The sequence below is a fragment of the Oryctolagus cuniculus genome, chromosome 13 (assembly GCF_051225735.1).
Source record: "Oryctolagus cuniculus isolate XC-2025 breed Fujian yellow rabbit chromosome 13, ASM5122573v1, whole genome shotgun sequence".
Taxonomy (NCBI): domain Eukaryota; kingdom Metazoa; phylum Chordata; class Mammalia; order Lagomorpha; family Leporidae; genus Oryctolagus; species Oryctolagus cuniculus.
In genome coordinates, this window is record NC_142879.1 from 34,854,783 (window position 1) to 34,869,820 (window position 15,038).

Consider the following 15,038-nt stretch of genomic DNA (forward strand, 5'->3'; position numbering starts at 1 on the left):
ACCTACTCATCCCTTGCAGCTCACCTCTATCCAAATATATCGTCCACTTTGCCTATTAAAAATTGCTCTCTGAAAAGATCTCTTAAGATCATTTGCATTACACTGTGGATGACTGATAAAACTTACTGTCAAAGGTGATTGGATTTTTTTTTCTTTGAAATAGTTTTAGTCTAGGTAAAAATGCACAGGTGATAGCCACTGACTGGAGCAGGGTCTCTCAACCTCTGCATTGCATATATGTTGGGCTGGATAATTCTTTATTGCTGGGTCTGTCCTGGTGTCTACCTAACAGATGCTAGTTGCCTCCTCCAGAGTTGTGACAACCAAAATGGCTCCAGGCATTGCCATATATCCTCTGAGGGACACAGTTGTCCCCTCTAGAGAATCACTGTACTAGAGGATAACACAGTGCAGTGTTATCAGTAGGCTCCAGGGTGCTTAGTGTCCCAAGATAGGCACTTCAGGAATTCAGAAGAGGGGAAGACCATGGTGGACAAAATCCTAGCACTTCACGGAAGAGGCAGAAACTGCAAGACCTGGATGGAGAAGAGGGTGTTATTGCCTCCACTTCCCTTTTGTGCTCTACGTGTTAGGAGTCATTGAGTTTTATGGTCAAGGTACAGGAATGACTCTCAGTAGGAATTTTAGTGCTGATTGAGATTATGGCTAAAGTGCTTGAAGAATTGGACAGACTTTCTTAGTGCTCCCAAATCCAAATCCCAGAGCACATGGAGCTGTCATCTTGAAAGAAAAATGACCCTGACGAAGCAAACCCTGGTGGAAGGAGTCTCCAGGAACCTGCAGGGCAGGCAAGAGAAAATTCTAGAAGTACAGTCCTTTTAGAGCTACTCCTGGGCACTGTTGCAACACCACAGAGCCCTGGGGCACTGGGCACTCCTCGTAGGCCTTTCTGTGGAAATAGTCACGGTTCAGAAATAGCATTGCTATTTGCTATGAAACAATAAAAGATGACTACATGAAAGGGGCAGTGCCAGCAGGCCAGAGGCCTCTGCTGGGAGGCATTGCTGGAATCTGAAGGTGTGTGTAGCAGTGGTACAAATGCTGTGGTTAAGTTTTAACTTGCCCATCTGAAACAGAGGACCATGTTTCTGTGGTGTCAAATGATATTCCGGTTCAGGCTGAGGTGTCACCTGACAGGTCTGAGGTGAGTAATGCCCCGGGTAGTGGCACCATTGTAACCCTCTGCCAGGCCCCCTAGGGCCCAGTTTTAGTTACATCAGGTCCAGTGTTCCGTGCTTGTCCTAAGTGACACCGTTCCTTCCTGCTCCCTTTCCATTGTTTCAGGCTCCTCCTAGTTGCAGCATTCAAGCAACAACAGTTTCCCATTATCAACTCATTGCCATGGTTTCCATTCAATGTGTGATGATGTCACAGCTATTGAGGACTAGAACTTCTTTTTACTCCAGTTACAGCCTACTATCCTTCTCTTTTCATACTTTCTATAACACAGCAGTCAGTTCTCTATCACATGGGTTCTACCTTTCACTGGACATAGGATCACAGAGCAGGGTCTGAGCAGAAGTGAAAACCAGAGTGTTCAGGTTCAGTCCATCATCACAGAGATGATCTCAAGCACAAGCATTTAGTACAATTGAGAGAAGAGTATAAATTCTATATCTTTTGCTAGCTGTTGTATTACATAAATAGAAAACTTCAAAAATATAAGTAAACAAAAAGACCTAAAAAAAAGACACCACAAAGAGATGACTATTAACATTTTCATTCATGTCCTAGACTTTATGTCTTGCATGTGTATAGCAGAAATTGGAAATCCATAAATGAAGATTGGGCATAGGAGGCCAGTGTTGTAGTGCTGTGAGTTAAGCTGCCACTTGCAATGCCTACATCCCGTATCAGAGTACTGGTTTAAGTCCCAGCTTCTCCATTTGTGATCCAACTTCCTGGGAATGCAGTGGAGGGTGAACAAAGTGCTTGTGCCCCTGTTGTCCATGTGGAAAACCAAGATGGGGTTCCTGGCTCCTAGCTTCAACCTGGCCCAGATCTGGCTGTTGCTGTAATTTGGGAAGTGAATCAATAGGTGAAAGCTTCCCTCTCTGTCTCTCTGCCTCTCCTTGCAACCCCCTGCCAAAACCCAAGTTCAGACGTACTCCTCTTTGATCCATCTTTGTAGCACAACTTCTTGTTTATATCACACTCTTAAAACATGCCATACTTTCTCTCTGTATTAAATGGAGATATCACTACGTGTTTCATGGGTTGATGTGAGGATAAAATGATGTATTTTATTTGAAGTATTTAGCATAATCCCTGCCATGCAGAAATTGCTCTATAAATAAGTTATTGTTAATTCCATTGTTTTTAGGTTTTATTTCACTATTGTGTCATTCATTCATTGGAATGATTGTTCTTAACTTTTTAGTGTCAAAGATCCTTTTTAAAAAAAAAAAAGATCTATTTATTTATTTGAAAGTCAGAGTTTCACAGAAAGGCAGAGAGAGGGAAAGAGAAAGAGAGAGAGGGGTCTTCCATCCACTTGTTCACTCGCCAGTTGGCCACAAGGGCTGGAGCTGCTCCAATCCTAAGCCAGGAGCCAGAGATTCCTCCGGTTCTCCCACACGGGTGTAGGGGTCAAGGACTTGGGCCATCTTACACTGCTTTCCTAGGCGATAGCAGAGAGCTGGATTGGAAGTGGAGCTGCCAGGATTCAAACCGGTGCCCATACAGGATGATGGCACTGCTGGTAGCAGCTTTACCCACTATGCCACAGCACCAGCCTCAAAGATCCTTTTAAGAAACTGTACACATAGACAACAAGTTTTACAAACAAGTTCAAAAATTTTAAGGAATTCTGAAAGCAGCTCTATGGGATTCACGTTGAGACTCCTTGCACTCAAAGGTAGAAGAATTGAAGAACATATCTATCATCAAAACTGCATTTTGGTTTTAAGGAAAGTTATTAAATGTAATTATAAATTGTAAAGTAGGTGAAAGACCTCTGAAACATTTGATTTTCTTAATATCCCTAGGAAAATGCCATTAGTCTAGAATAACTCTCAGAAGAAAAAGATTCATAGATCTGGAAAATTCAGCCTCAAGGACTTATCCTACCATCTGGTGGTTCTGATTTACTCATAAGTTGTACGTTGGCCAATCATTCTACTGACCAGTTTAAAGATGAATGAAGTTGGGGCTGGTGCTGTGGCGCAGTGGGTTAATGCCCTGGCCTGAAGAGCCAGCATCCCATATGGGTGCCAGTTCTAGTCCCGGCTGCTCCTCTTCCGATCCAGCTCTCTGCTGTGGCCTGAGAGAGCAGTAGAAGATGGCCCAAATCCTTGGGACCCTCACCCATGTGGGAGACCTGGAAGAGGCTTCTGGCCTCGGATCAACGCAGCTCCAGCTGTTGCAGCCATCTGGGGAGTGAACCAGCAGATGGAAGACCTCTCTCTGTGTCTCTACCTCTCTCTGTGACTCTGTCTTTCAAATAAGTAAAAGAAATCTTAAAAAAAAAAAAAGATTGATGAAATCAATTGAAATGTTTCAGCTGTGCAGTTACCTAAATTGGTACCATAAAATAATACAGTATAGAAAGGCTTTGTCATAAATACGTGCCTAAAACTTCTTGAGAAAGCCAAGATTCTTTCTTACTCAAAACAAGAAGTATCACACTGTAAAGTAAGTGTGCAGGTAACACATATGTTAAACGAACTCAAAAACTGGGCTTTATCACCAGTCTGCTCGTATCAGCTGGAGTTAGTCTACTACCAGTTGCTGGAAATGTCTCTCAGATGCTGACAATGTGTCAGTCAGATCTACTCAGTTCTTATATGTCTTTTATTTTATTTGTTTGTTTTTTTTGTATTTTAAAATTTATGTGAAATGTACAAATTTCATGTATTGCATATACACAGATTTAGGAGCATAGTAATACTTACCACATTCTCCCACCCTCCATTCTGCTTTCTTTCTTATTCTTTCTTTTAATATTTATATTTCTAATAGAATTTATCAGAGACCAGATTATTTTATGTGAGTGGGGGTAATATAATATTTTTCTTCTTATTTTCTATTTTTTCTTTTTAAAATTTTTTATTTACAAAAATGGAACAAATTTCATGTAATTCATATATACAGTTTTAAGAACATAATGATACTTCCCACCGTAGTGTACCTTCCTTCCTCCCTCCCACTCTCCTTCTTTTCTTATTTTTCTTTTGATTTTTACAATGACGTATTTTAATTTTCTTTATAATCACAAGCTTAACCTGCTACTTAATAAAGAATTCAACAATAAGTAGAAAAAACACTATTCCTCAAGAGTGTAGACAGGGGCTATAAACAAAAATTTTTATTTATTTTATGTAATTGAAAGACAGGCAGTGGGAGGGAGGGAAGGAGGGAAAGAGAGGGGTTGGGGAGAGAGAGGAGGAATCCTCTTCAAATGGCTGCAACAACAGCTGGGGCTGGGCAAAGCCAAAGTCAGGAGCTGAAACTGAATCTCTGACATGAGTGGCAGGGACCCAACAACTTAAACTATCATCTACTGTCTACAAGGGTGCATGTTAGCAGGAAGCTGTAACCAGGAGCAAAGCCAGGACTGGAACCCAGGCACTTCAAAATGGGATGTAGGTGTCCCAAATGGCATCGAAACTTCTGTACCAAATGTCTGCCTTAGGTTTTTGTTTTTAAGTTAATTAATGTCTTAAAATAAATGTAAAAGAGGTTCTCCTTCTTTTCCCCAGAAACCTTTAATTTAAGGAATACATACTTCATGCATTTCATAAATACAACTTTAGGAACATAGTAGTTCTTCTCACTGTACCCACCCTCCCACCCACATTCCCACCACACTTCCTCCTCCCACCTCTATTCCTGTTCTTATTTTTTTTTACTAAGATCTACTTTAAATTAACTTTATAACACATATGATTAACTCTATACTAAGTAAGGAGTTCAACTAGTAGTATGAAAAAAAACTGTTCCTCAATAGTTGAGAAAAGGGCTGTTCAAAGTCATTGCATTTCAGTGTTGATTTCACTTCTATAGATTACCTATTAGGTGCTCTATGAGTTATCACAGATTATAGAGAACATATGATATTTGTCTTTTGGGACTGGCTTCTTTCATTAAGTAAGATGTTTTCCAGTTTCATCCATTTTGTTGCAAACTATAGGATTTCAATTTTTACTGCTGTGTAGTATTCCATGATGTATATAAACCATATCTTTATGCAGTCCTCAGTAGATGGGCATTTGGGTTGATTCCATATCTTAGCTATTGTGAATTGAGCTGCAATAAACATGGGAGTACAGATAATTTTTTCATATGCTGGTTTCATTTCCCTTGGGGAAATTCCCAGGAGTGGGATGGCTGGGTCATATGTTATATCTATATTCAGATTTCTGAGGTATCTCCATACTGTCTTACATGGTGGCTGTACCAGTTTGCATTCCCACCAACAGTGGATTAGGTACCTTTTTCACATCCTCAACAGCGTTTGTTGTTTGTTGATTTCTGTATGAGAGCTATTCTAATTGGGGTGAGGTGAAACCTCATTGTAGTTTTTTGATTTGCATTTCCCTAACAGCTAGTACTCCTCAACATTTTTTTCATTTGTCTGTTGGCCATTTAGATTTCCTCTTTTGAAAACTGCCTGTTTAAGTCCTTTGCCTATCACTTAACTGGGTTGTTTGTTTTGTTGTTGTTGAGTTTCTTGATCTCTTTATATATTCTGGTTATTAATCCTTTATCAGTTGCGTAGTTTGCAAATATTTTTTCCCATTCTGTTGGTTGTTTCTTCACTTCCCTGAGTGTTTCTTTTACAGCACAGAAGCTTCTCAATTTGATGTAATCCTGTTTGTGAATTTGGGCTTTTATTGCCTGTGCCTCAGGGTATTTTGTATTTTTTGTTCCAATTTTGTTTATTTTCTAATTTTAATTATTTCTTTTCTCCTACTAGTTTTGGGTTTGGTTTGCTGTAGTTTTTTCTAGATCCTTGAGATGCATTGATAGCTTATTTATTTGTGCCTTTCCAATTTCTTGATGTAGTACCAATTGCTATACACTTTCTTCTTAACACTGCTTTTGCTGTATCCCATACATTTTGATATGTTGTATTGTAATCTACATTCGTTTATAGAAAATTTTTGATTTCTTCATTGACCCATTGTTCATTCAGGAGCATGTTGTTCAGTCGCCATCTGTTTGCATATGTTCTAGAGATTCTTGAGTTGTTTATTTCAGCTTCATCCCATTGTGGTCAGAGTAGATGCATGGTTGATTTCAATTTTTTTGAATTTGCTGAGACTTGCGTTGTGACCTAGAGTGTAGTCTATCCTAGATAATGTTCCATGCAATGGTGAGAAGGATGTGTATTCTGCATCTATAGGATGAAAATTTCTGTAGATATCCATTGGGTCCATTTGGTCTATATTGTCGATTAAATCTGCTGTTTCCTTGCTGATTTTCTGTCTAGTTGATCTGTCCATTGCTCAAAGTGGAGTATTGAAGCCCCCCAATACAATTTTATGGGAGGGAATCTATGTCTCTCTTTAGGTTCATTGACATTTATTTTAAATAGCCAGGTGATCTATAATTAGATGCATATACATTTACAATAGTCAGACCTTCCTGTTGAATTGACCCCTTAATCATTACATAGTGCCCTTTGTCTATTTTAACAGATTTTGTGTTAAAGTCTATTTGTCTGATATTAGGATGGCTACACCAGCTCTTTTTTTGGTTTCTGTTAGCATGGAATATCTTTTTTCATCCTTTCACTTTCAGTCTGCGTGGACCTTTGTTGGTGAGATGTGTTTCTTGTAGGCAGCAAATAGATGGGTTTTGTTTTTTTAATCCATTTAGTCAGTCTGTGTCTTTTAACTGGAGAGTTGAGGCCATTTACATTCAAGGTGACTATTGATAAGTAATGACTTGGCCCTGCCATTTTCCATAAATATTCCTATTTTTTTATTTGGACTTCCTTTTTACTTTTAATGGGGGATTTTACGCCTTCACCTCTTTCATCGTGATGACCATGTTTCTATGTTTCTGTGTGTAGCACATTTTTAAACATCTTTTGTAAGGCTAAAAAGATGGTGACAAATTCTTTCAATTTCTGTTTGTTATGGAAGGTCTTTATTTCACCTTCATTCATAAATGAGAGCTTTACAGGGTACAATATTCTAGGTTGACAGTTTTTCTCTTAAGAATTGGAATATATCTTGCCATTCTGTCCTAGCCTGTAAAGTTTTGATGAGAAGTCAGCTGTGAGTCTCATTGGAGATCCTCTGAAATTAATCTGGTATTTCTCTTGTGCACATTTGAGACTCTTTTCTTTACATTTAATATGTCTTGGTGAAGATCTTTTCTGGTCATGTCTATTAGGACTTCTGTGTGCTTCCTGTATTTGGATGTCCCTTTCTTCTCCAAACCTGGGAAGTTTTCTGCTATTATTTTTACTAAAAATTTCTTCTAATCCTTTTTATCTCTGCATGCCTTCAGGAACACCTATGACCTCTATGTTGGGTCTTTTGATAATAATCCCATAAGTCTCCAACACTTTTTTTTTCTAATTTCTTTTTTTTTTTTTTCTAGTCTGGGTGTAAAATTTCCAGAGATTTGTCTTCTAACTCAGATATTGTTTCTTCTGCCTCACCAAGTCTGTTGTTAAGGTTTTATACCACATTTTTATTTGTTCTGTTGAATTCTTCATTTCCCATATTTCATTTTGATTTCTCTTTAAAATCTCAATTTCATAGGAAAATTTTTCATTCATATCATATACGAATTTCTTTAGTTTGTAGATTTACTTCTGATTACTTCTAAGAAATCTTACTATCAATTTTTTTTATTTGACAGATAGAAATAGACAGTGAGAGAAAGACAGAGAGAAAGGTCTTCCTTTCTTTGGTTCATCCCCCAAATGGCCGCTATGGCTGGAACTAGGCCAACCCAAAGCCAGGATCCAGGTGCTTCCTCCTGGTCTCCCATGCGGGTGCAGGGGCCCAAGGACTTGGGCCATCTTCCACTGCTTTCCCAGGCCACAGCAGAGAGCTGGACAGGAAGTGGAGCAGCCAGGTCTCAAACCAGTGCCCATATGGGATGCCGGTGCTTCAGGCCAGGGCGTTAATCCACTGCACCACAGCACTAGCCCCACGATCAATTTTTAAAATTCCATTTCTGGCATTTCTTCAATCTTTATCCTCACATTCTAGTATTGAAGTGTTTGTATTCTTTTAGGGGCATCATGTTGTCTTCCTTATTCTTCTTTCTTGAATTGTTGCATTTATTATTAGGAATTTGTGGAGGTACTTATTAAGGTTTTCTGTTTTTTTTCCCTGTGATGGCTTTTATCTTTGGACTATTCCTCTGTGGCTTAATGGAATGTCTACCTTTTTAATGAATACCCAGAGGCATGTGCTGGATGTGGTAAGGGAGCTCTGTTCAGTGCTCCAGGGTGAAGGGAATGTCCAAGGTGACAACTAAATTGAGTGTGGTAAATCTCTCTCTTTTTTTTTTTTTTATCAGAGAGGAGGCTTTTTCTGCTCTATTGGCATATTTTCATGCTCATCACCTCTCCTCAACAGAGACTAATGCCTGGGTGCTAGCCCCAGTGGGTACAGTTTATGTCAGTGCTGCCATAAGAACCACACAAAGGATCCATGTAGTCCTCAGTGTGAGCACAGATCCCACAGCAATGACCCTCACCAGGACTCAGGGAGCCCTGAGTGTGTGGAGCCTCCCACAGTGACTGCCCAAAGTCACCACTGCACCCTGAACCCTCCCACACAGCCACAGTGTTTTCAGTGTCCTAGCACACAAGGCTCCCATGGGCATGAGTACCCAAGCCGCTGTCAATTCTCCCAGCCAGACTTGGGTGTCTCCTCTAGGTGGGTTGCTGTATGCCCAGACATGAGTTGGTGCAGCTGTTATGTATGTCCAAAATGGTGTTTGCCCTCTCTTAGCTAGTTACAGGACATGGGTGCCCAGTGGTCGGGAGAGAGAAATGTGCTTTTCCTCCTTTTTTCCTCTAGGTTGGCTGGTACTCTGTCCCCCACAGGGCTCTAAACCAGATTCACACCAGGCTCTTCCCACATCTTTATCACTAATGGCTTGGGCTGCTACAGTCTGGTCTCACCTCACTCTCCAAAGCTGAGGTTGCTGGGGTCTTGAGTTTTGCATGTCCACACCCGCCAATTAGGTCAACGGTGCCCCTCTAATTTGCATGGAGTTTCCTCTGCTGTTTTCTCCTTAACTCTTCCCTGAAATTTTACTCTCTCCACTTTCTTTTGAAACTATCTTTCCCTAGACTAGAGCAATGAGCTTTCTCCCCAATCTGCCCTCTTGGAAAACCTTCAAGAGACTTTCTTGACTACTTGGAAGAAGCTCCTGGCTTTGGCCTGGCCAAGTCCTGGATGTTGCAGCATTTTAGGTAATGGAGCAGGAATGGAAACTCTCTCTCTGTCTGTTCCTGTCTCTGTAATTATGACTTTCAAAAAAGTAAAAGTAAATCATATCTTAAGAAAAAGCAAATGGTTCTTCTATCATAGCAATTATCTAATATTTTAATATCTAATATTGTATATTTTATTATAATTTATAATATATTATTATAAAAATGTTATAAATGTAAAATTTTTAAAAAATATTTATTTATTTGAAAGGCAGTGTTACAGAAAGAGAGAAGGAGAAACAGAGAGAGAGGTCTTCCATCCACTGGTGCACTTCACAAATAGCCACAATGGCCATAGCTGGGCTGATCTGAAGTCAGGAGCCAAGAGCTTCTTACAGATCTCCCATGTGGGTACAGGGGCCCAAGTACTTGAGCCATCTTCCACTGCTTTACCAGGCCATAAGCAGAGAGCTCAGAAAAGGAGCAGCCAGGACATGAACTGGCGCCCATATGAGATGCCAGCACTGTAGTCAGAGGCTTAGCCTACTAGATTACAGCACCAGCCCTTTTAAGCTGTTTTAATAACAAAGTATAGCTATACAATGTTGAGGTAATATATAAGGCACTTAATTTTTCTTTTCAGAGTGAGAAAGCACCTTATTAGAACAGACCCTCATTAGGACTGAAATTAATATTTTAAACAAGCAGGAAATTAATCATCTAGTTCTGACTGCCAGGCCTGCAGGTATACAGTATTTTCTAGATGGCCATCATAGCTACAAAGAAAATGCCAGAGTGAGACAAGCACACAGCTGTTGCCTGAACTGAAAGTACCTAATTAAATGCTCAAATCTCTGTTCATCCTTGGCCACTGAGGTGGAGATTTCATATTGTTTTTCATTATTTATCTTCTTATCTTCATTTAATAAGATTCTTCAGCACACCTACCACAATTTTGGGTAGGGCACATGTCCAACCAGCAAGAGATTACATTTTCCAGCCTCGTTATAGCTGTGTGTCGTCATGTGCGTGCTCCCGCCAATGAGGTGTGAAATGAAGTGATATGTGCAATTTACAATTTACAATTTTACATTATCAAAAACAAATTTGATTATACTCTTGTTTCCCATTTTTTCATTCCCAGGGATTAGGATGGAGATGAGCTTATGTGACAGTTAATCCAGTTTGACCATGGGGACTGGAGCAACATCCTGGAGGAGACCTGAGTGACAAGATAAAAGGGACCTGGATCCTTGCTCTCTGGAAAGGCACAGCAACTTTTCCATCCTGGATTGTTTGCTCATGTCTGGTCTGTTATGAAAAAGAGAAAGAGTGCTAAACTCCTATCCCATTTTAGTCAATATATTTGGGCTTTTTGTCCAAGCAACCTAGCTCATACCCTCAAAGAGCCACATCTCCATGGTGATGATACCTGGTGGTCTAGGTCACATCTATGATGGTCCCCAGTGATTCATGCCTCCTGGAGATCCATGAATACCTTTGAGTAATCCTGATCTCTTGAATGTTTGCTTGCCTAGTGGCTCTCCTCTAACTAATAGAATGTAATAAAGATGATGGGGTTCCATGTCTGTAGTTAATATCTAAAAGAATAAAAGACTGACATCAATATTTCAAGTTATCAAGTTGGAGGGTCCCATGTTGCATGGAAGTGTAGGTGGCCTCTGATCAACAAACAGCAAGTAATGGAAATCCCCAGTTCCACCATTTGCCAGCAACTATGGGAATTTGGAAACAGATCCTTGTCTGGATGAACTGCAAGATGACTGCATCCCAGCTGACTTCTTGTCTAGAGTCTGTAGGAGTCTGATGTGCAGGAACTAGCTAAGCAATGCCTGGGCTCCTAACTGACACACAGAAAATGTGAGACAACGAATGTGGTTAAATTTGGGGATAATATGTTATGCAGTAAAAGTAACTAATACTTTTTAGGTATAAGCTTACTTTTGTACAATGATAAGCCATAGAAGCATGTTGAAATCAGGAAATGAATTTTAAGATATCACAGAAGGAGGTGGGATACACACTAATGTTGGACCACAAAAGACATCAGTTCTTAGCCATGAATTCCAGGGCTTGATCTACTTTGGAAATCCATAGACCTGATTTGCTAGCCAGTCCAGGGTTCTACAGGCTCAGGAAAACTTAACTGGCTAAACAAACTCCCAAGAGAGTTATATCAATTTCACCATACTAATTTATTAATTCACCTAGATAAACAAATCACCAAGTAGATCAGATAAATTTGGTGGAATTTTTCAAGGCTCATTTAAATGTTGCCTTCTTTTCTCCTTCTAGTTTCTTATAGAAAAATCTCAAGTAAACACACATACATCACACATTTTCATTTGCAGACCAGAATTTTATGAGCTGTTAGATTGATACCATTGCTTGGTACACAGCTTGCTTCCATAATCAGCCATGCCTTGATTAAGACTTTTAGATCTTGTTAAGCCTTCTAGGTCCTGGTAGGTATCCAGAAACCCATCTGGCCTTCTTTCTTAGAGTTGAGTCTTGCTCAGGTGCAAGATACTTTTCATCCCAGTCTTTTGGAATCCTCTGTCAAAACTTTAATTGGACTTTGGTCACTAATGCAGTCCATCTGCAGTACCCTTGCTGCCTGTGCTATGCTGGCTTTCTGTTTTCTGTGATGATTGCAATGACTCCTTTACACATTGTAATATGTACTTCTTATGCCCCACCTTGCATTCTCTCTGCCCATTTTTTACTCTCTCCATTGCCATGACAAGCAGCACTAGGAAGGTATAACCCTGGCAGCATAATGTGTTAGTTGTACTTTGTTATCATTTGATTTCTACCTGGGACTTCTTAGATGGCTTTGAGTGAGATTCCTGGAGAAACTTGCCTGGCACTCCTGCTGCTGTAGCCTCAAAAAAAGGGAGGTCAAGCCCCCCAGTCAACCCTTGACTAAAAGGAAATGAAGAAGATGAATAAATTCTGAGATTTATTATATATGACTTCTTAGGAGTATCTGAAAGCAATATAGAGCCTTTTTCACCCACAGTTGCATTTACTCAAGAACATGGCTTTGAATTGGTATTTTATCCCTCCCTGCTTCACCTTTCCTATTTCTCCATTTCTAGTGGGATCTTTTCCCTAGGCTAAATACATGCAAACCCTTGGCTCAGGCTCTGCTTTCTGGGAGGACCTGGCTAAGACTCACTTCAGAAGCTCATCTCATGTAGGCTACCTCTCTCTGTTGTTATTACTTAATGATTTCCTTGTCATTACTCCACTGAGATCTGAGATCTTTGGCCTTTGACGCTTTCCCTCTACTCCTGCTATTGTCCTACAGCAAGGATGACTAATCTACCACCCAAGCATTACAGATTGCTATGGCATTCTTTGCTTATAGCATTCTTGCTGGAAACTGATATTATTCTGCACAGCTCCATTTCCACAATCTCAAACACCAATATCCCATTCTTGGACATCAATATTCTCTTTATCCAGTTTCCTTATTCTTCTCAATGAAGTTTAAATACTTCAACAAGACCCCTGGTGCTTTGCCTTCTCTATTTTCGTTCCCTTCCCTATCCATCCTAGAGCTCATGGTTAATTATTTCAATCATCCTCTTTACCCTCCCACTCCTGTATATTTTGCCTTCTGAGACTTATTTTTGTCATCTGATGATTCCATTCATAATCAGGCAGCTGAGCACTGCTCTAGAAAATCACTCCATCAGGCTGAATGATATCACTCTAAACATGGACACTAAACTCAGATATTCCTCTCTCTAAGCCTGTCTTATTATATACCCTGTTTTCATGCTATCATAGCAGACTGTGCATTTGACACATGCATGCATCATTTAGCTCATACTTAATGAGACCCTGTTATATGCCACATGTTTCACTAAGAGTTAGGGATGGAATTCTGAGCAAATAGGATCTTTGCCTTTTGTGATATTTACATTATTCTCTCACGTACTACAATCATTATACTGTGCTTACTTGCCTCCAAGATCAGATCAACCTTGTCATTTTATTTATATTTTAATCCAAAGAGTATGGCATGTAATTTGGAATTTATATATTTTTGTTATATAAATGAACAAGTGAATTTAAAAAATAATTACTGCTGATAACTAAGCCTACCAATAATAGCCAGATTTTCCTATTCAACATTCACAGGATAATCTGTACTCAGTGTGGGCCCCTGAGTACTGACTGCAAGGTGCATGATAAAAAAAAAAAGCATGCATCATATCTACTTCACAACTCCAACTGTTAAGTTATTTTCCATTAAGATATAAAATTTATGGGCTGGCACTGGGGCTCATTTGGTTAATCCTCCGCCTATGGCGCCGGCATCCCATATGGGCGCCGGGTTCTAGTTCCAGTTGCTCCTCTTCAGTCCAGCTCTATGCTGTGGCCTGGGAGAGCAGTGGAGGATGGCCCAAGTGCTTGGCCCCCTGCACTCGCATGGGAGACCAGGAAGAGGCACCTGGCTCCTGGCTTCAGATCGGCACAGCACTGGCTGTAGCAGCCATTTGGGGAGTGAACCAACGGAAGGAAGACCTCTCTCTCTCTCTCTCTCTCTAATTCTACCTGTCATATAAAAATGATATAAAATTTAAATGAATCAAAGCAGTACAATTTCCTTACTATAACTCGTATGGGATTTCCTTTCCACATCTAGTAAGTTCTGCAGCCTTTCATCTCTGCCTCCATGTTTTTCTCCAGGTCTCTTCTAGTTAGGTACTTGGTCTGCTCTGGATAATAATTTCTGAGTTTCTGTGGGCTATACTGGGGTATCTAGGAACAATCTAGATTATCATCCATTTGCTTACTGATTGGAGAAGACTTCAAATGTAAAAGGGTCATGAAAAATGTGTATTAAGAAAAAACTAAGCATAGCTTCATTTTTCCCATAAAAACAAACTTTTAATACCACATTCTGGGAACTTTTTGAAATATCCTAGTATGGTATTTTTTCATATATTTCATAGACTGGGCAATTTAGAGAGAAATTTTCTGATTTATATAAATCCACAACAAGATGGCTATTACCACTTATTCAGTCAGTTCTGGGTTAATCAATCATTTTTGTCTCTAAAATGTGTAACATATAGATGAAAGAAAAGGATTTCAAACTCAATTTGTAATACATACACCAGCATGTTACTAATATCTTGAAGGTTGGTCAAAAAATTATCAGAAAAGGTCTTGTAGGAGGATTAATTTATTTTATATCAATAAAGAACTGTATTTTCTTAATCTTTTTCCTGAAAGGCAACATAATGAAAGAATATAAAGTTAATCCATAGTTTGACTTCATGTCCCAGCATGATGGAGTTGTTTTTAGACACTGAGGAGTGCCTGTGAGGGGCTACAGAGCACCTTATAACTCAGAAACTTGGGATTCCTTTAGGGAGAAAAGGGTACATCAAAAGTACAAGCACAGACTGAGCTTAGCTTTTAACTGAGCTAGGGAACAGAAAGGATACAACATTCATTGTAGAAAGTTAGAAACATGAGGATGTGGGAGCCAAACATAGAACTTCCTCCCTCGGCCTTGTTTTAGCTCTATGTCCTTTGCCACTCCCACCCTCCCTTGACATCCCTCAGGCCGCCCATGTTTTCTCTCTTTCCTCACCTCTGCACTTTATTTTTTTTTTCAAAG

The 15,038-nt window shown here is 39.7% G+C and overlaps 1 long non-coding RNA gene across 1 annotated transcript in view; it reads left to right on the forward strand.

Annotated features, from left to right (window-relative positions):
• Positions 1–13,499, forward strand: part of LOC149122538 (uncharacterized) — a 77,914-nt gene extending 64,415 nt beyond the window's left edge. Inside the window, exon 3 of the long non-coding RNA XR_016219663.1 lies at positions 10,518–13,499. This is a non-coding gene — a long non-coding RNA (uncharacterized LOC149122538). The remainder of the gene's footprint in view (positions 1–10,517) is intronic.
• The last annotated feature ends 1,539 nt before the right edge of the window (positions 13,500–15,038 follow it).